Consider the following 22,827-nt stretch of genomic DNA (forward strand, 5'->3'; position numbering starts at 1 on the left):
TTCATTTCACGTTGAACCTCATGCCATGTTGTCACGTAGCTAAAATCAGCACATAATAAAAGGTTTATCATAAAGCGCATTATGCACAAGGCACTTTATGCTTTTAAATATTTCAGTTATGACAAACCTTTTATAATGTGCTGATTTTTAACTACTTGACAACCTGGCTTGAGATTCAGCGTAAAATGAACGTTTTACAACAAAAAGATCTTTAAGATATGAAATAACAGTAAAGTCTGCCGAAACAGGTCGTCTTAAATAAAGAAATATTTTATGCGATCTAGACTGCTGAATGTTTTTAGCAAATAAAACACATCAAGTCTTCAGTACTCTCAAAATCAGTAAATTCAATTATTTCTCAGCATAGCCCATCCTGCTAACACCCATAAAAGCTTTTCAGACTGTTTCTCATCACCCTGTATAAATTGTATTATTTTGTTTTATCAGATGACACTCGACATTCTGATATGTCATTGGACATACGATCGAAACGTCGAATTTATAGTTCTTTTAGCGTCTCATAATGGCGCACCGTAACACTCTAGTGGATTTCATTAAAAAAAATTTATTTAAAAGCAGTTTGTGGCGTAACAAAAAGAAATAGAAGCACCATAAGAAAACCCACGAGTTGTCTTCTAATTCATATCAAAGAAAGACAAAGAATATCGCAGAACAATGGGTAAAACTTACGTTTCTATTTGATTTTCAAATCCAAAGCGAAGATATACATTGCAGTAAATGCAATTGAGAATAAAGGTCGACGATGGGCTAGGCGAAAGTTGTAGACTATTAACACGCTAGTGACAATGGTAGCAACACAAATGGGGTAGCGGAAACAAGTCCCAGTACAGCGTTGATGACTTCGAACACTGATACCAAATAGGCCCCAATTTTCTACTGGTAATGTCTCTTGTAGGCCTAGGGCGCTGAACACAGCCAGCTACCAGACGAAACTCGTAAAAACTCGTGAGTGGATAGGCGACTGAATAGATTTACTGTGGTGGAAATTCTGAAGAAAGGTGAAGTGATCTGATCAGTCGTCCTTAGTTCCGACACTGAAACTCTAACGATGTCGCATCCAGATACGTTCGAGGACTGAAAATTATAGGCGAGAATATAAAAATGAGGTAAGTGCTGAAGTATGGAAAGCTGCTTCTAACGTCCAACTCCTTGCGCTGTGTTTTCAACGCAATCTGTTGGTGACTGACAGGTTATTTTGAAGCGATGGTGGCGCGTAACTCTTCAGTCATGCATTCGGCGAGGCTTATACCTCTGTGACAAGTAAAACTTATTATTGCAAAAAGGGGCACTTAGCAGATTTTCTCGGCTGCAGTTTTCCACTGTCCACGAGGTGGCATACTACGACTTAACAAGCTGCCATGGATTTTGCTCTTGTTATTTATCCTTCTTTCTGTCTTTCAGTTATGGTGTTCACGTTATATAAGATCTGTAAACTTATATACAAAAAAAATACATATATATTTTCTATAGTACAAGTACTATGCCCAGACAAATTAAAATGAAGGTAAAATCAGAAGAAAAGGGATACGAAGACAACTAAAATACAAGTAATGGTTTCCGTTGGGCTAGTTGACGGTACGATGTATGAGAAACACGGTAAGTTATATTAAAGGACACTAAGAATTAAAGTATTGGTGTGGAACGTGAAGTGAGAACATACTGTCGGGAGTCGATTTGTAATGTTGATAAGTTACTGTTAAAGGTCGTCTTATACAGAGAAAGAACGTTGGAATTTGGTAAGTCACCTGTACAAATAGTGTGAGAATAGTACGGCTAATTCCTTGTGGTTAACAATCAATAAACGAGCGCCCTTGGTAAAATTACATAAATGTCACGTGTTTTGTAACTGAATCTTTATATGTGTGCTCTGAATGAGTGGCAGTCAAGATAAGTAGGGCGACATACGTAAACGCAATTGCTACACGACCTTTGTGCAGAGCACATCCTTGTGAAAATTTCCCCTTTTTTTACGTGCTGCAGTTTGCACCAACAAGAGTACCGTTCCATTCAAGCAGCAATTCATGAAAGCAGGGAGGACGACTCTTATATATACAGATGTTGTAATGGCTCTCCAGTAAACTTCATCAGACAAACAACTGCGCTGTTTACATTCCCGTAGAATAAGCAATCAAATGTTTAGCCAGGCTGCAATACGCAGCAGCAAGAACCATGCTAGAACAGATTACGATATGCATCAGTGGGACCCCGTGCGGTACGTTTTAGTGCCAGTATATGCGCAGTATAGATAACGATTGATCGTAACGCCTATATCTGAATACCATCAAGGAATGCTAGATTTCGAGATACAGCCAAACAATGGCAGCGCAGCGGAGGAAATTGTTCAATGCATGAATCTGCAAATAAATGATTCATTATTATACACATATGTGACGATATTGAGCAAATTGGTCTACCTCTGCGTCATGAGCAATTTTTTACTACAGCGAAACCCGAACTAAGCAACTGAAGTCTATGCTGCCTCTGTCAATTCTGTCGAGATGTTTACTCCATTTTCTCTGTTTTCAATTTTGTTTCTAACGTTAAATATGTGTAATTCTTTTCTAATGTTGCCGTTTCTTAGCCTGTCTCCTCTGGTACGGCCTTTCTCACGTCTAAGAAATCTCGTTTCAGCTGCCTGGATCAAATTATCTTGTCGTCTGGAAGTGACCCACGACTCTCTTCCGTAGTGTAGTATGGGGACGGCCATTACTTTATATGTTTATTTCTTGTGTCTTGATTCCGATAATAACGGCGTAATTACAGTCTACAGGTGACAGTTCAGTTTTAGCAAATCTCGCAGTACAGCATTTGTGGAATCACACTGACTAATGCAGTCAGAGATGATAAAGATAGTATCATCCTTTTCTCCCAAACACGAACAGCGGGGATTAATTTGGTTAGCTTAGTTGAAATGAACCACAGTACATCTGAACACCAGACGCACACATCTGGTCCAACATTCTGTCACTTCCTGATGAATATTGTGCTGAGCTTCGGCAATTTGAGATTCTAAGAATGGCTCTGAGAACGATGGGACTTAACATCTGAGGTCATCAGTCCCCAAGAACTTTGAACTACTTAAACCTAACTAACCTAAGGACAACATACACATGCATGGCCGAGGCAGGATTCGAACCTGCGACCGTAGCGGTCGCGCGGTTCGAGACTGTAGCGTCTAGAACCGCTTGGCCACTCCAGCCGGCTCGGAAGTTCACTGAGGCTTTTTGCGAGTGATGCTGTTGTATATCGAGAGGTTGTAACAATGGAAAATTGTACTGAAATGCACGAGGATCTGCAACGAATTGACGCATGGTGCAGGGAATGGCAATTGAATCTCAATGTAGACAAGTGTAATGTGCTGCGAATACATAAAAAGAAAGGCCCTTTATCATTTAGCTACAATATAGCAGATCAGCAACTGGAAGCAGTTAATTCCAAAATTATCTGGGAGTAGGCACTAGGAGTGATTTAAAACGGAATGACCATATAAAACTAATCGTCGGTAAAGCAGATGCCAGACTGAGATTCATTGGAAGAATCCTAAGGAAATGCAGTCCAAAAACAAAGTAAGTAGGTTACAGTACACTTGTTCGCCCAATGCTTGAATACTGCTCACTGGTGTGGGATCCATACCAGATAGGGTTGATAGGAGAGAGAGAGAAGATCCAACGGAGAGCAGCGCGCTTCGTTACAGGACCATTTAGTAATCGCGAAAGCATTACGGAGATAATAGATAGACTCTAGTGAAAGACTCTGAAATAGAGACGCTCAGTAGCTCGGTACGGGCTTTTGTTGAAGTTTCGAGTTCATACCTTCACCGAGAAGTCAAGCAGTACATTGCCCCCTCCTACGTATATCTCGCGTAGAGATAATGAGGTTAAAATCACAGAGGAGCAAAAACAGAGGCATACCGACAATCTTTCTTTCCACGAAGAATACGAGACTGGAATAAAAGGGAGAACCAATAGAGGTACTCAAGGTACCCTTCGCCACACACCGTCAGCTGGCTTGCGGAGTATAGATGTAGATGTAGAAGTTCAGTGATGAGGCGCGGTTCCACCTCTCTGGATATGTAAACTCTCAGAATGCACTTTTCTGCTGTAATGAAGATCCACATCCAATGGTCGAGCAACGCCTGCATTCACAAAAGATTAGCGTGTTCACAGGGTCGCATCATCATACCAAATTTTTTTTCGAGTCTACTGTGACAAGGGCAGTTTAAATCAAAATGTTTCGGGAATTTGTGAACCTGTTGGACGATGAAGAACTGGCACCAACAGCATGGCGCAACATGCAACAGGTCTCGAATGACCACGGTTGAGGTTTTCTTTACTGTATTAATGGACTCAGTATTGTATTACTTATTGCTTCCATATATTTTTAGGACCATGGAATTTTGCTGTATGAATCTTATTGTTGACACTCGCAAGTGATGCGATAGGTATAATCTTCAGAAAAAGGGCACTAAGTGCCCGAAACCAGTGAAGATATTAAATTTCTTTTGTGCAACTGGTTGCTTATTATTTCGTTATAGAAACAAAATTATCATTTTTCCAAAGATTGGAATTAAAGAAACCAATCTCATACTTCGTGTGTCACTTTCATTGGCGACTAAATAGTAGCTTGTAAAGCTACTCAAATGTGATACGGCTTCGACACTGATAGAATTTTATCCAAGTACGCCTGCGCAGGAAACGTCGCTGTAAATAAATTGTATACTTCCCTCAGAAACACAAGTGTGTATTTGGCCAACTGTCGACCCACTCTACTTGGCAATCATGAGTTTTCCTCTCTCTGTAGGTGTCTGGGTAAGGTGATACCGACCAGAGTGCTGTTAAGCGGAAAATGAAAGTGCGCTAACGTGCGGATAACCAAGTGGTTGGATAACCAATTTTCTGATAGCAAACAAGAGCACAGACTAATTGCTGATGAATTTCTGGTTGAAGTACGAAAAAATAATTTTATAAGCATAGTACGATAAAACAATTTTATGAGCATAGTACGATAAAACAATTTTATGAGCATAGCTAGCTAAGTATTCAGCGTTGCCCAGGTATGTATTTGTTCAAATCTATTAGTCCACATCCTCCTCCTTCCTCTCTCTGCCCATCTGCTACTTCGCCCCTCTTCGTCCATCTTCTCCTTCCGTCACTATCAATCTCCTCTTCCCCCTCCCCTTTCTCTCTCTCCACATTATCACGTACACGTGGTTCTCACCACCACAACATATCTTTCCAGACCTTAAATAATACATTAACTGAATTTGGTTGAAATCTATGTGTAGCTAATTTCGCCCTGCGATTTCATTTCCACGCAGCTCATTGTTTATGACGTGCCTCCTCAACTATGTGCTGTACAATGACATAATTTTGCATGTGCATCCACTGGTACGAAACTGTCTTGTACGATGCGGCAGTTTTTCAGGCATGTCAGTGGCCACGACGTCATATCTACTGAACGATGTGTCACACAACGACATAATTTTTCTGGTACATTCAGTGGTATATGCGAATACTGTCTGAAAAATGTGTCGCGAATACAGCCCGTAGTAACGAAGTAACAGATCAAAACATCATACGTCATGTGGCAGTTTTACTGTATGAACGGCGAAAATGTAGCTATCGATAATTTTTTTTCTTTCGTTATTCTGTGGAGCTAGTCAGCGATATAAAGTTTCGTAAAGGCTTGACATTATGTATAAAGTCTGTTACAAGTCACTAAGAGTTCGCATTTTCAGATACTGGATCACTGACATAAGAGTATTCGCACGCCGTGAGCAACATTGCATTCTCACCCCCACCTCTTTGACAGGTATACCGATGATTTCCAGACAGTAACTAATATGTCTACAAAACTGTTTTCAAATGGGTCCAGTGGTTTAGGAGGAGATGTGGAACGAACATACACACATACATACATACAACTCGCCGGTTCGTTAATAAATTGATTTCCCTGCCGGCCGCGGAAATATTCAGCAACGTAGCCAAATTGCGTAACCTCACAGTGCCCAGCCCACGTGGGAGAGAAGCAAGGGAAAGTTTATGAGCAGCGAGAAGGGAAGAACATTTCAAGTGGACCATTCAAGAGATGATTCGAAACCACCATGTGGCAGAAAGATAACACAGAATGAAAAGAAATTTATTCTCATGCGAAGATCGCTAAATTTTATTTATTTCACGATGACCGGTTTCAACAGAACTTCGCTGCGGAAATTGACATCTACAACTACATTTATACTCCGCAAGCCACCCAACGGTGTGTGGCGGAGGGCACCTTACGTGCCACTGTCATTACCTCCCTTTCCTGTTCCAGTCGCGTATGGTTCGCGAGAAGAACAGCTGCTGGAAAGCCTCGAATCTCTCTAATTTTACATTCGTCATCTCCTCGGGAGGTAAAGTAGGGGGAAGCAATACATTCAATACCTCATCCAGAAACACACCCTCTCGAAACCTGGACAGCAAGCTACACCGCGATGCAGAGCGCCTGTCTTGCAGGGTCTGCCACTTGAGTTTGCTAAACATCTCCGTAACGCTATCACGTTTACCAAATAACCCTGTGACGAAACGCGTCGCTCTTCTCTGGATCTTCTCTATCTCCTCCGTCAACCCGACCTGGTACGGATCCCACACTGATGAGCAATACTCAAGTACAGGTCGAACGAGTGTTTTGTAAACCACCTCCTTTGTTGATGGACTACATTTTATAAGGACTCTCCCAATGAATCTCAACCTGGCACCCGCCTTACCAACAATTAATTTTATATGATCATTCCACTTCAAATCGTTCCGTACGCATACTCTCGGATATTTTACAGAAGTAACTGCTACCAGTATTTGTTCCGCTATCATATAATCATACAACAAAGGATCTTTTTTTCTATGTACTCGCAATACATTACATTTGTCTATGTTAACGATCCCTGCACCAAGCGCCTATACGCTGCAGATCTTCATGCATTTCGCTGCCATTTTCTAATGCTGCAACATCACTCTATACTACAGCATCATCAGCGAAAAGCCGCTTGGAATTTCCGGCACTATCTACTAGATCATTTATATACATTAACATGAATAGAATTTAAAGTGCATGCAAATGAATGCACTTCAAATTTTCGATCATCAGATGATGACAGTAAACTTCTGACGAAATCTGTAATCGTGAAATAAACAACATTTAGCGATCTGGGTTTCACAAGAAATTCCTGTCCGTTAAATCGAAAGATTGATCCCATCAGATACACATATGTAAGCTACATGCAAATGCAAAATCTTCAAAGCCTGTGCAATGCGATTATTTCGCCTGCATCGTACTCAACGGAACTAGTCACTGCTTAGTTGTCAGACATGTGAGTTTTTGTGGCGACAAAGTTCACAAGTGAAATAATGAGTAGCTAAGGTCCGGAGTAGTAAACGTCTTTGAAAGCAACATTTATTTCGTTGGGTAGTTCAGCCTCTGTGACTCTTCGAGGTGTGTGTGTGTGTGTGTGTGTGTGTGTGTGTGTGTGTGTGTGTAAGTAACTCATGAACTATTAGAGAGCAGCGCTGAGACTGGGCCTGTACAGGAAGCTATCTCAATGAAAAGTAGTTTTGGGTTGGGTTGGGTTGTTTGCGGGAAGAGACCAAACAGCGAGGTCATTGGTCTCATCCGATTAGGGAAGGACGGGGAAGGAAGTCGGCCGTGCCCTTTCAGAGGAACCATCCCGGCATTTCCCTGGAGCGATTTACGGAAATCACGGAAAACCAAAATCAGGATGACCGAATGCGAGTCCAGTGTGCTTATCACTGTGTCACCTCGCTCGATCTAAAAAGTAGTTTTTCTGGTTTCGAAAGCCGGCACTTACGGTCACTAAAATGCTGTACTGTCGACATTCCCGGTCAATGTCGCATCAGACATTGGATGATGCAGCTTTCCTCCAGCAGGTCAGTGTGCTACAGTAGCGGTTTAGTTTGGATCTCATCAACAAAATTAAGTTTTCGGTTAACACTACAATATCGTTCCAAATTTCTCAACAAAATGGCACACAAGCTATGAATTACTGTAAACACGCTGTCATACGTTTCCTAATTCTCAAATGGCGCAATCATGAAACATACACTTCCTCGGAGGCCATTCCACCAGCCTCTCTCCGGTGCCAGGTAGGCTGAAATACCCAGATGGCTGAACGGCTATTTTCTGCTACATATTCACGCCCGCCTAAAGTGCCTCGGTGTCGTAAGACGGCAGAAGCCGTAGAAAGGTGCACACGCGACAATTTGTCAGAGGAACTCTGTGATGAAAGGCTTCAGTCCTTCTCCAACTTGGGCAGAAACACTTCAGCTGCGACAAGGTGGACGAATAGAGGTTATTAAGTGTGTTATTAATTCCGCCATTCTAGAGTCACAGTAATATCGTACTTCATTTAGCACAATGTTTAAGTTTATAAACTACAGCAGAGTAACAATTTGAACAAAAATTTTAAATAATTAATTATTATTATTATTACACCTGAGCCTCTCGCCGATGCAATTCAATCTGTATATTGAGCAAGCAGAGGAAACAAAAGAAAAATTCGGAATAGGTATTAAAATCCATGGAGAAGAAATAAAACTGAGGTTCGCCAATGACATCGTAATTCTGTCAGAGACAGCAAAGGACTTGGCAGAGCAGTTGAACGGAATGGACAGTGCCTTTGAAAGGAGGATATAAGATGAACATCAACAAAAGCAAAACGAGGATAATCGAATGTAGTCGAATTAAGTCGGGTGATGCTGAGGGAATTAGATTAGGAAATGAGACACTTAAAGTAGTGAAGGAGTTTTGCTATTTGGGGAGCAAAATAACTGATGATTGTCGAAGTAGAGAGGTTGTAAAATTTAGACTGGCAATGGCAAGGAAAGCGTTTCTGAAGAAGAGAAATTTGTTAACATCGAGTATAGATTTAAGTGTCGGGAAGTCATGTCAAAGTATTTGTATGGAGTGTGGCCATGTATGGAAGTGAAACGTGGACGATAAATAGTTTGGACAAGAAGAGAATAGAAGCTTTCGAAATGTGGTGCTACCGAAGAATGCTGAAGATTAAATGGGTATATCACATAACTAATGAGGAGGTATTGAATAGAATTGGGGAGAGAGAAGTTTGTGGCACAACTTGACCAGAAGAAGGGATCGGTTGGCATGATGTGTTCTGAGGCATCAAGGGATCACCAATTTAGTATTGGAGGGCAGCATGGAGGGGAGGGAGACCAAGAGATGAATACACTAAGCAGATTCAGAAGGGTGTAGGTTGCAGTAGGTACTGGGAGATGAAGATTGCACAGGATAGAGTAGCATGGACAGCTGCATCAAACCAGTCTCAGGACTGAAGACCACAACAACAACAAACATGAGATGTAGCTTTGTATTTATGATAAGAGTAGGAATAAATGTGTGAAGAAAGAAAGTGTGTGTGTGGGGGTGTGGGGGGGTGGGGGGAGAGAAAGAGATGCTTTACGCCTCATGTAACAAATAACAATCACCAAACTTGTGAAAAAGATATGACACTGTGTCAGTTTATGGCGGACCGACGTATGTATCTCGACTTTAGTATAGTTTAAGGTATTGACTTCTTGGCTTACATACTTCGTAACAACGTTAGGTTGTCAGGGTCAATATGCCTTGTTGACCTACTTTCGCATAATATGAGCTTGCCCAATATGCACTGACGAGCCGAAACATTATAACCACCTGCTTAATAGCTTCTTGGGCCATCTCTGGAACGCAATACATCATCGATTCTGCATATCATCTGTTCAACAGTTCGACTTTTGGAGGTATGTGGCAGCAGAGTCTATTCGCTAGTCATGTAATTCACGTAAAAACCAGACCGATGACTTGTGTTCGCAGTGGTGGCACCTTATAGCGACCCCAATGGGTGCCATCGGTTTCACATCAGGCATATTTGGTGGCTTCGAGACACGGACAATTATACTGTAGGGGAAAACATCTAGAATTAAGAGCACGCACGTGGTCCGCAGCTTCACTGTGTCTTCGATTACTACTACAGGCCGTATGCAAGCGCAGGACAATGTCTATCATGGCATAGTACTGTCCTCGTCAGACTGCGTCCGTGGCGCGCTACACATTTCCAGCCGCCGTTCACCAATTTTAATTTTGGAAAGGATCATCGATCTGATTTAACAAGAAACTTGATTGATCTACCCAGATGACAAGTTTCCATTAATCCACAGTCCAGCCCTGCTGATTCCGTGCCCACTGCAACCATAATTGACGACGACGTTGGTCAACGTCAGAATATGTAGGGGTGCGCTAAATGGTGTGTTCCGAAACACTTGTGCCTGCACCAGCATTCTGCTTTTTCGTCAGAGATCGCCGCCTATCCTACGTTACACAGTAGGCAACACTCCGAACTCCGTGTTCAGTGTCGAGTCGTGAACGTCCAACCATTTAACGCGCAGTGGTAGTTTCAATGGCCTTCTACCACCTTCCGTAGATGCTCACGACAGCAGCACGTGAACATTCGACCAGATTCGCCATTTTAGAGACACTCGTTCACAGGCTCCGGGTAATAATATTCTGGCCTTTGTCAAAGACACTTATGTCAGTGGCTTTCTCCATTTTCGGCCCGTATCGTCGCTAGAATGATTGCCCCCACCCGTCTCTGCTCCGATTCTATACTTTCCCGCAACGCCCTCAGGCGACATCCAACCTCGCGGTGGGCAGCGATCAGAATGTTTTGGGTCATCAGTGCATCTTCAACGTGTACGCTACTTGATTCGATCGATGTGTTCCATAGCCGATAGACTGGACAGTCATATGGATTTCTGGCGACGGAATTACGTAACTCCGAAATCGATAACATACAAACAGCAAAAATAAAAACATTTTATTGAAACATGTCAAATACACGTAAGCGAAAAACACTTCCTTTATATACAAATTTTGTCTGAGACATCTGGTGTCACCCCATAGTCAGTCATCTTCGACAGCTTCCTGTCCACCACAGACTCATCGGCAAACAATCGCAGATTGCTGTCCGTCATATCGTTTATGTATGCAGAAAACAGCGGTCCTATCAAACTTCCCTGAGGCTCTCCAGACGATACACTTGTATCTGGTGAACACTCGCCGTCGAGAACAAGATACAAGGTTCTATTACTTAGGAAGTCTTCGAGCCACTCACATACCTGGGCCCCTATTCCGTACACTCTGCAGTCGGTTACTGTGTCAAATGCTTTTCGGAAATCGAGGAATATGGAATCTACATGTTGACCATAGTTCGCGGTATATCACGTGAGAAAAGGCAAGCCAGTTTCACATGAGCGATGCTTTCTAAATCAGTGCTTGTTCGTGGACGTAAGCTTTTCGGTGACAAATCAGGGTGATGCAAAACGTTTATTGATGTATGTACATATTGTGCATAACAAGTCTTTCCCAAATGCTTACACCTATTTTTCCGAGAATTTCGCACATTTTGTAGCATTTTACATAGGGGTACGGTTTCTTTTTACGTCGACAGAGCCTATGCAGATGTCCTTTTTTAACTCAAGAGAAAATTAACTATTCTATTTTTTTCTAGATGTATATTAAGACTTTTTTGAGTATCCCTGGTAGTCACTACAAGGCGAATGATCCTCAGTATAACAACCAGTCCAACAAAGCACTGCCCACTGAACAACATACTGCTCCACAGCTGGTGAGACTTGGCTCACGCCCGGCATCAATACGACACCCTACGCCCTGCCGTCTGTCTGTGTAGGTCCACTGCTGCAGAGTGGACCCAGAAGAGGGAGCTGCTCGGACGGCGGAATTAGCTTCCAGTGCGAGGAGGGTTCGAGCACAGTGGCGGGGCCCGGAGTCACCTGCGGCAGGAAGCGGCTCGGCTCCTGCTCTTTTACGAGCGCCGCGGAGCGCTCCGGAATAAGCTGGGGGCAGAGTTAATTAAAACAGACAGGTGCGGCCTGTCAGCGGCCGCTCGCAGACTGTTTATGTCGCCGCTGGGAGGGGAGCGCCAGTTACACAGGGGGGCAAGCACCGCCTCTTCACCGCGGCGCTCCCACCCGCACTCATTCCTAGCGCTATTTTTGAGCATCACCCGAATGGTTAGCGGAGTGTACGTTATAGCCCGCAAAATATCTGGCTCTGCTCGAGCTTCTGATTGCCCCGACAGAAAATCGAATTCTTTTGGTACTATCTTCATGGCATGTCTTAGGGTAATTGTACTGTGTGTTATAAACCCTATATTATTCAGTCTGATTTGATTCATTATAAATGGTTTTGAAAGCCTGCGACTACGAAAACAATAGGTTTGCTTATAAATAATTCTTCTGCTACCACTCACGATTTTCTTTATTCACTTTTCACACGACACGTTTCGGGAAATGATTCCCATTTTCAAGTACGTTTTTTGTTAGTATTATGCCACTTATGGGTGGTGATGTCTATGTTGTCCTCATATCGACATCATCACATAGAAGTGGCATAATATACACAGAAAACGCACTTGAAAATGGTAGCCAGCCCATGTGGCCGAGCTGTTCTAGGCGCTACAGTCTGCAACCGCGCGACCACTACGGTCGCAGGTTCGAATCCTACCTCGGGCATGGATGTGTGTGATGTCCTTAGGTTAGTTAGGTTTAAGTAGTTCTAAGTTCTAGGGGACTGATGAACTCAGAAGTTAAGTGCCATAGTACTCAGACCCATTTTTTTGAAAATGGTAATCATTTCCCGAAACGAGTCGTGTGAAAAAGCAATAAAGAAAATCGTAACTGATAGCAGGACAATTATTTATAAACAAACCTATTATTCAGTCTGTATAATGATCAGTCAGTAAAGGAAATTAAGGAGAAATTTGGAAATGGGATTGAAGTTCAGGGAGGTCTAAGGTTCGTGGACAAGATTTTAATACCCCCTGTTCACCCGTCGTGGATACGGGACAGCGGCCGGTGAGATATTTACCGAAGGAAAAAAAAAAATCACAAAACAGCCGTATGATTTCAGAAGTTGTAATTTTATTAACACGGTCTGTTTTGGCATCTCGTGAATGCCAATTTCAGGCCTCTATACACTCCATGTATAGAGAATAAGATCCATCGTTGTATGCATAACTGATGCTATCAGTACCTGGATTCCGTGAAATTTTTGTGGAGTGTGTACTTCAAAGACTTGACAACAACTGAGGAAAACAGCAAGGTATTGATGGCTCCGATTATCCATGCACCTATGTATTTGATTCTCTATACATGGAGTGCATAGTGGCCTGAAGATGGAATTAATGAGATGCCGAAACTGATTGTCTTAACAAAATAACAACTTCTGAAAACGTACGGCTGCTTGGTGATTTTTCTTTGGTAAAGATTATATTTCTATCAGAATTGACAAAGGACTTAGAAGAACAGGTGATGGAATGGATTGTGGAAGAGAAATAATGAAAGGAATATCAACAAAAGTGAAATAAGTGTCGTCGAATTGAATCATTTGGTGCTAAGGGAAATAAACTAGGAAATGAAACACTAAGATGGTGGGCGAAAAAGAATATCATTTGGACAACAAAATAATTGATAATGGTTGAAAAAGGGACACCGAGTGGCAATAGCAAGAAAAGCATTCTTGAAAAAGAGAAAAAAACATTTGACAAAAATTAAATTGCTTGGAAATCCATTCGAAAAATATATGAATGCAGCGCATCCTTGTACGCAAGTGAAACGTAGATGATAACCAGCTCAGACAAGAAGAGAAGAGTTTGAAATGTGTTGCTGCACAAGAATACTCAATAGTGGGTGGGTACACCGAATAACTAACGAGTAAGAGTACTGAACAGAATTGCAAAGCAAAGCAAAGTTCTGCGTTTCCGACCAGCAGGGACAATCGAGGTCGACCGATCGCCGTGTCATCATCTGCTAATGGCGTGACTTGGATGCGGCATGGCGGGGCATAGTGTCAGCACACCACTCTCCCGGCAGTTGTCATCCTTCTAGTCCTTAGAACCGCTACTTCTCGCTCACGTAGATCCTCAGTTGGCATCACGAGGCTGAGTGCTCCCCATAGCGTACCGGTCTTCCCACGAAAGAAATATCCTTGGCAGCACCAAGAACTGAAAACGAGCCCTCCGCTTAACAACCGGACAAACTGACCATTGAGCTATGGAGGACGGAGTAGACAAAACAGAAAAAGGGCTTGGCTAAAAGAATGGGCCGGTCAATATGAAATGTCCTGAAACATCATGGAATCATCAATTTGTTAATGAAAGGAAGTCTAAAAAATTGTCTGGTCCTCCAAGTTCGAAGACATGACGTCTCCGACCGACCAACCCTGCTGTTATTGCTTCTCTTCTGAAACACAGTACTCCCCGTCTCCCTTCATACTGGTGGATCCGCCAGTCGTGACATGTAATGGTCAAATCTGTACTGCCTAAATACGTCCCGACACTTTTGATCATAAGGGTGTTAGCGGTATAAGTGCAGATATTGTGATCATTGATACCTTAATATGTGCCCACTTCAGTGTGTTAGTTTTAGCCGGCCGGTGTGGCGGAGCGGTTCTAGGCGCTTCAGTCCAGAACCGCGCAACCCCTAAGGTCGCAGGTTCGAATCCTGCCTCGGGCTTGGATGTGTGTGATGTCCTTAAGTTAGTTAGGTTTAATTAGTTCTAAGTTCTAGGGGGCTGATGACCACAGAAGTTAAGTCCCATAGCGCTCAGAGCCATTTTGTTAGTTTTATTTTGTGTCTAACAGTCTTCCCGCAAACTCGTCACGTAATTTACTTCCTGGTGTTTTCTGCACACTCGCAAACGCACCACTAATTGGACTTCGTCTTTCACTATAGACTGAGCGTTTTGCGTCCACGCTGCCACACTTCAAGACGTGGCTGCTGCACAGAAGAAAATAACTGTTAGTAGCTTGCTGTTGCCACATAGTAATCAGAGCCATTTTCTTTGGAGCTTCCACTGTTCGAAACTTTTTTGTAGTCATGTTTAGAAATGGCTGACAGCTCCTCCCTCGTTTTTTCTTGACTTCTTCAATGATGTGAAATCGGTTTCCTTTCATGTTGCTTTTCGCCAAGAAAGGCGAGTCAGGTGCGTGGGGCGGCTCAACCATGCCGTTTTTCGCCGAAAACTGTCTCACAGAGATGGCTGTGTGTGCAAGTGCTTTGTCATGGCGGAAATCTTCCGTTAAAATTCGCTCCAAAGTAACCCACTAAACTCTGACAGTTGATCTATTATCTGTAGAAGGTCTGCGAGCACACCCTCCCGAATTTTTCCAATATCTTCGTCGATCTGGGCAGTTGATGGACGTCCAGGAGCAGATTAGTCATCAATCGATATGTAGCCAGTTTCAAATCAAGCAAACCGCTCTTACAGCTGAGTTTTTCTCCCAGCGTCACCTTGGTAAGCTGTTTTCAACATTAGAACAGTTTCAGCAGCATTTTTACCGAGTAGAAAACAAAATTTCACAGCTGCACGTTGTTCATCTAAACTTGCCATTACAAAAAAAGGAACAAGAGAGAAACAGCGCTGAGCCATGCTCTTCCCAACTATGCGTTTTCGTGAAATTCGCTGTCTATCTGTGTTTGGTTTCTCGCCATTGTCGCGGTTACGTCGTGGTTTTTCTTCCTTCTACGTGTGGCAGCAGTGATGTGTATCGATATCTGCGCCGAGTGCCATCTTGGTTTGGTGCACAGTTCCGGCAAGGAGGTGTGGAGGGAGTCGGTCGGTTGTTGCGGACGAGGGAAGTTCTCTGCGCGGTGCAGTCGGCTGGGGCCGTTGGCAGTCCCTGCGCAGTGTCGGAAAGTGTACCAGCGGAATTTTCTGCCTAGTGGCCGTTAGTGTTCCGGCTACGTGCTCTGGCCACTAACGTAATTTCAGGCAGCGTCCTTTCCTCACCTGTTGTCGCTGTCCAACATGGTGTGCAATTTGGCAGCTAATACGTACTCCATTGTGGATTATCAAGTTTGTAACGTTACCGGTTGGGGTTCTCATGTACTGATTGACGGGTAACAAGTTGCTGTGTCGGTCGGTCCGTGGTTGTCCCCTGGTTGGGTTCCAACGGATCAAATATTGTTGGGCTCACCACCTGTCTCACCTAAGTGAACGACGGCAGACTGCCCTCCCTGGAGGCCTTCTGAGGGCCACCGTTGTTTAATTATCTGTTGTCAGATATTTTAAATTTTTGGCTTATGGTTATTGCTTGTTTCTTAAAAATTAGCAAAATTAATTTTTAAATTTACCTTTCATGATTAAACACTGCGGCCTTCTGCCTTTCAAGATTATGGTAATATATTTTGAAATTTTTGAGGTTTGATTTTGGTCTTCAGCCATTGGTATTGCACATTGCATATGTTGTTTCTTTAAATTATTTCATTTCTATCTTAATTGAATTTTGATTTTTTTTAAGATTTCTTCTTAGCCTTCTGCCTTTAAAGGTTTATGGTAATGTATTCTAAAATTTTGGAAATTGCGGTCCTCAGCCATTTGTATTGTACTTTACGTATGTTGTTTTTGAATTATTTTATTGCTATCTTAATTGGATTTTTATCTTGCTAAGATTTCTAGTTCGAGGCCTTCAGCCGTGAAAGATTTCATAAATTACAATATATCAGAAGCAGAAACTGACCTCAACCCTTGGCCCTTTCCACAATCCTATTACCTGTTCTGCTCAGCGGGTTTAGCGGGCGTTTCAGGCTATAGCAAAAACAATCACTGCCAATGAACAGAACAAGTAAGGTCAGCGAGGCAGGTGGCACTGATCTGGCAATGAGTTGTGCTGTATACACCTAGCGGCAGAAATGCGTACTACAAAATCTCCGCCCACGTCAATATTATTCCGGTTTTTCTGGGTAGCTGCTCGTAGTGCATGGTACAAAATTTAGTCGTAATTTTTCAGCCTTAGTAGCGCCGCACAGTGAAGAGGTCGCACTGCAGAGAAGTCTAACGTCCAGGCGCCTCTCGCGCCGTGTCGGCCCTTGTAACCGTAGACACGGCAGCTCGCCTCGCTGTCGCGTCGCCGCAATTACGGAAGGCAGCTCTGTCTCCCGTGCGACAGACAGTAACGAGCGGTTCAGACGCCCGCGCTGCTTGCGACACTGCCGCGCGACAGATAATCGGTCAGTGCCCTCCGCAGGGAAAACGTCGCCCGGCTTTCGTTGCGAGGTAACTCGACACTTCTTCCGACCGTCGTGTTGTATCAAGCGCGCCACGCAGAGACATTGCGTCTCTGGAGACATGAATGGGCGCCGAGGAGAAAACAACGGCCCGCGGTTATATAACAGTTTTGTTTACTCCTGGCGCTGAACACAGCGCTGTTCCTGGGAGAAACATAAGGCTTCTGAGAGACGAGCGTTTTATGTCCTCTGCGCTACGCACTATATCTTTAGATATGCATCAGCCTGGAAACAAGGCATTTCTCATTGTATTCGCTTGTGACCTTAAGAGTAAGTCGGAACGTTGAACAACAGTTATCCGTTTATATGCGAGATGCAGTACAGGTTTCCACGGCCGGTACTTGCATCTTTGGCGAATTTTGTTTTTTATTTTTATCCTACTTCTGAGGAACTTTATTTCACAAGCCTGTAATCTGCTTACATCTCTTTACTTCATTAACAACGTTGCCGACGCACAGGTCATTACTGGCATGTAGTAACTTTCATAGTTTACTTCTTTGCTTTTTTGCGAGACGTCGTCGTTCCAAACCATCATGTGCACAGTTCTGCGCCTACAGTTTCGTCTCCCAATGCTGGGGACATTAACAGAAGCTACAAATATTCAGATATGGGGCCCATCTGTCATCATGATCATTATCATCATCTTCATCAACATTTTCCAGCCCCAGGGTGGGTCTGTTTGGAGCACAAGCCTCGACGTATAATCCTGTTTTTCCACCACGTTTCTTCGTTCACTTTGGTCCAGTCCTCCACTATCTTCTCAACACGCTCTCCACTCCTTCCAGCCATCTGCCCCTTAGTCTTCCTCTTGGTCGTTTCCTTAGCGTCTCCATTACATGTATCTTTTTGGGAATCCTCTCGTTTTCCATTCTCTTTTAAGTATCTATACCAGCTTAGCCTCGAAGTTTCTATCTCGCTCTGCGACGGTTCCTCTTTCACTGTTTCTTTTACCCTTTCATTCCTCATCCTATATCTCCTTGTTACTACTGTCCTGTTTCTGAGAAACTTCAATGCACGTGCCTGTCATCTGCTTACATCTCTTTTCTTAGTTAGCAAAAGTTGCAGATGCACACGTCAGTATTGGCATGTAATATATATTAGTTCTTTGTTTTTTTATGAGACGTCTTTGTTCCAAACTATCTACAGCTGGATTTTAATTTAGCCTGAGTGGTTAGTTCTTGATTCACCAACAGCCAATACGAACCTAGATGCACCAAGATTTTGTTACCAATCCGGGGAGATACCACACAAGTGGTGGTGGTTAGTGTTTAACGTCCCGTCGACAACGAGGTCATTAGAGACGGAGCGCAAGCTCGGGTTAAGGAAGGATTGGGAAGGAAATCGGCCGTGCCCTTTCAAAGGAACCATCCCGGCATTTACCTGAAACGATTTAGGGAAAGCACGGAAAATCTAAATCAGGATGGCCGGAGACGGGATTGAACCGTCGTCCTCCGGAATGCGAGTCCAGTGTGCTAACCACTGCGCCACCTCGCTCGGTTACCACACAAGAGGGGCCTGAAACAAGTACCACAATATTCGCTAACAATATTAGTTAACGAGTCCTGAAACATTTTAATCATGTGACTACAGATCTCTTGGTTCGTTTTTTGATTGAAAGCAATAACTTTTTCTCATCTGCTGGCCTGCAAAGCCTAACGCATCTTACGATTTTCTTTCAGGGTTTACTCCCTCAGCCTTTGAAGATGCCTCTTCACCACAAGGTAGTGGTTCCACTCCTCATTTGCCCTTAGGAGGGAAAGGGTGCCTCCTCCGCCAGCTGCGCCGTACCAAAGATGTTCTCCGCCGTTGCTGCCGTTAAGGGCTTCGCCATATCCCTGGCAAACGTTGATAATCGTAAGTAAAAAGGAGAGGATTAGGATAGGATAGGAGACAGGCCAATGATAATGGTGAATGAGGAATGATTTTGTAAGGAGAGACCTGCAGGTGACATTCACTACAGAGGAGAGGATGAGTGCCTTGAGATTGAAGAGGTGCGGTCATGTGAAGCTAATGCACCAGAGTCGAACTCCACGCCAGTATTTGGAGATGGAGCTACCAGGAACGAGCGGGCCTAGAAAGACAACATGGACAGACCAGATTAAGGAAGAACTCAAGAGGAGAGGAGTAACATCGGATGTAGTGGAGAGGGAAATGCTACAGCAGGTCAGAAACCAATGGAGGCATATCGTTCACAAAGTTCCTACCTGGCTCGCTGGAAGGAAATCATGATGATGATGATGATATCTCTTGGTAGAGAGAAATCAGAACCAATACGATTCCTAAACGTTACAGCTTATAGGAACCTGTAGCCCCTTCAAAGAACAAACTTTGATATAAATATTTTCACACACGCTGAAGAATGTTCCTTCTCAATGTATAACTTCAATCAAGCTAGCGCCGGCAGGTGTGGCCGTGCGGTTCTAGGCGCTGCAGTCTGGAGCCGAGCGACCGCTACGGTCGCAGATTCGAATCCTGCCTCGGGCATGGATGTGTGTGGTGTACTTAGGTTAGTTAGGTTTAATTAGTTCTAAGTTCTAGGCGACTGATGACCTCAGAAGTTAAGTCGCATAGTGCTCAGAGCCATTTGAACCAATCAACCTAGCACATTAACCAATCCATTTCCATTAAAGTCAAACCATCAATAACAAACCGAGAAATGCTGTAAATCAGTCGAGACATATATTCTTCTTACTGTCATACACTGGACGATTCAGCTGCTCGTGCCGATACGTGCGACTACGTGCAAATAGTCCTACAGAAAAAATGAAGACGATCTTCTTCCAGAAAATTTAATGTAGATAAATTATATTCGTTGGAGACCGTGGTTTTAAAGTTACTCAAGAAAGACATACATAAATGACTTTCAAACGCTTTTTTCTTTAATAACTCGAAAGCCGTGATCTCCAGCGAGAAGGTATCCCAGTACAAAATTTAACTACGTTATATTTCCTACAAGAGGCTCCTGTTCACTTTTTATGTACACTCCTGGAAATGGAAAAAAGAACACATTGACACCGGTGTGTCAGACCCACCATACTTGCTCCGGACACTGCGAGAGGGCTGTACAAGCAATGATCACACGCACGGCACAGCGGACACACCAGGAACCGCGGTGTTGGCCGTTGAATGGCGCTAGCTGCGCAGCATTGGTGCTCCGCCGCCGTCAGTGTCAGCCAGTTTGCCGTGGCATACGGAGCTGCACCGCAGTCTTTAACACTGGTAGCATGCCGCGACAGCGTGCACGTGAACCGTATGTGCAGTTGACGGACTTTGAGCGAGGGCGTATAGTGGGCATGCGGGAGGCCGGGTGGACGTACCGCCGAATTGCTCAATACGTGGGGCGTGAGGTCTCCACAGTCTATCGATGTTGTCGCCAGTGGTCGGCGGAAGGTGCACGTGCCCGTCGACCTGGGACCGGACCGCAGCGACGCACGGATGCACGCCAAGACCGTAGGATCCTACGCAGTGCCGTAGGGGACCGCACCGCCACTTCCCAGCAAATTAGGGACACTGTTGCTCCTGGGGTATCGGCGAAGACCATTCGCAACCGTCTCCATGAAGCTGGGCTACGGTCCCGCACACCGTTAGGCCGTCTTCCGCTCACGCCCCAACATCGTGCAGCCGGCCTCCAGTGGTGTCGAGACAGGCGTGAATGGAGGGACGAATGGAGACGTGTCGTCTTCAGCGATGAAAGTCGCTTCTGCCTTGGTGCCAATGATGGTCGTATGCGTGTTTGGCGCCGTGCAGGTGAGCTCCACAATCAGGACTGCATACGACCGAGGCACACAGGGCCAACACCCGGCATCATGGTGTGGGAGCGATCTCCTACACTGGCCGTACACCTCTGGTGATCGTCGAGGGGACACTGAATAGTTCACGGTACATCCAAACCGTCATCGAACCCATCGTTCTACCATTCCTAGAGCGGCAAGGGAACTTGCTGTTCCAACAGGACAATGCACGTCCGCATGTATCCCGTGCCACCCAACGTGCTCTAGAAGGTGTAAGTCAACTACCCTGGCCAGCTAGATCTCCGGATCTGTCCCCCATTGAGCATGTTTGGGACTGGATGAAGCGTCGTCTCACGCGGTCTGCACGTCCAGCACGAACGCTGGTCCAACTGAGGCGCCAGGTGGAAATAGCATGGCAAGCCGTTCCACAGGACTACATCCAGCATCTCTACGATCGTCTCCATGGGAGAATAGCAGCCTGCATTGCTGCGAAAGGTGGATATACACTGTACTAGTGCCGACTTTGTGCATGCTCTGTTGCCTGTGTCTATGTGCCTGTGGTTCTGTCAGTGTGATCATGTGATGTGTCTGACCCCAGGAATGTGTCAATAAAGTTTCCCCTTCCTGGGACAATGAATTCACGGTGTTCCTATTTCAATTTCCAGGAGTGTATAAATCTTTGTGCCTAGCGAGTGAGAAAACATGAAAATCTCTTGCGTAGTTTTTGAAGGCACTGCGGGATTTGTAAAACCCATCGGTAGGGACAGCTGAATCACCGTGTGTATAAGTTACGCCATTGATTTCCTAGCTATGATTAATCAGAATTAAATACATTTCAATTCGTATCAAACACAATTCTATCCTGGCACATACATGTGATACAGTACGAGTCAAGACTTCGTACAATACTTACTTTTAACAATATTATCATATATTTTTAGACATCCGTGGGCACAATCTGGCGTTCCTTAACCGCCGCCGCCGCATTATACCTATCTGCCGGACAGCAAGCTACCAACGACAAGTTACTTGTACTCAGTATCAGCGAGATCAGTAGTCATTAGACATCATGTGAAAGCAGAATGCGGCGCTCCGCGGAACTCACGGACTTCGAACGTGGTCAGGTGAGTGGGTGTCACTTGTGTCATACGTCTGTAAGCGAGATCTGCATATTCCTAAACATCGCTAGATCCACGTTTCCGATATGACAGTGAAGTGGAAACTTGAAGGTACACGTACAGGAGAAATGCGTACAGGCCGACCTCAACCGACAGTTGAAGAGGGTCTTAATGTGTAATAGGCAGCCGGCCGCGGTGGTCTCGCGGTTCTAGGCGCGCAGTCAGGAACCGTGCGACTGCTACGGTCGCAGGTTCGAATCCTGCCTCGGGCATGGGTGTGTGTGATGTCCTTAGGTTAGTTAGGTTTAAGTAGTTCTAAGTTCTAGGGGACTGATGACCACAGCAGTTGAGTCCCATAGTGCTCAGAGCCATTTGAACCATTTTTTGTAATAGGCAGACGTCTATCCGGACCATCACACAGGAATTCCAAACTGCATCAGTATCCACTGCACGCACTATGACAGGCGAGAGGTGAGAAAACGTGGATTTCATGGTCGACAGGCTGCTCATAAGCCACACATCACACCGCTAAATGCCAAACGACGCCTCGGCGTAAGGGGCGTAAAAAATGGAGATTGAAAAGTGCAAAAACATTGAAGTAACGAATCACAGTACAGAATGTGACGGTCCGATGGCAGGTTGTGGGTATAGCGAATGCCTGGTGAACGCGATATGCCAGCGTTGTAAGCCAATAGTAAAATTCGGAGACAGTGGTGTTATGGTGTGGTTGTGTTTTGCATGGAGGGGGCTTGCACCCCTTGTTGTTTTGCTTCCTACTGTTGAAGAGCAATTCGGGGATGACGATTGCATCTTTCAACACGATCG

The 22,827-nt window shown here is 44.4% G+C and overlaps 1 protein-coding gene and 1 non-coding gene across 4 annotated transcripts in view; both read right to left on the reverse strand.

Moving 5' to 3' along the window:
- Positions 1–22,827, reverse strand: part of LOC126336356 (kinesin-like protein KIF13A) — a 1,265,558-nt gene that overhangs the window by 740,479 nt on the left and 502,252 nt on the right. The window lies entirely within an intron of this gene.
- Positions 18,575–18,647, reverse strand: Trnaa-cgc (transfer RNA alanine (anticodon CGC)). Its single transcript has one exon. It is a non-coding gene; the product is annotated as a tRNA-Ala (tRNA).

This window comes from Schistocerca gregaria, chromosome 2, assembly GCF_023897955.1.
Source record: "Schistocerca gregaria isolate iqSchGreg1 chromosome 2, iqSchGreg1.2, whole genome shotgun sequence".
In the NCBI taxonomy this organism is placed as follows: Eukaryota; Metazoa; Arthropoda; class Insecta; order Orthoptera; family Acrididae; genus Schistocerca; species Schistocerca gregaria.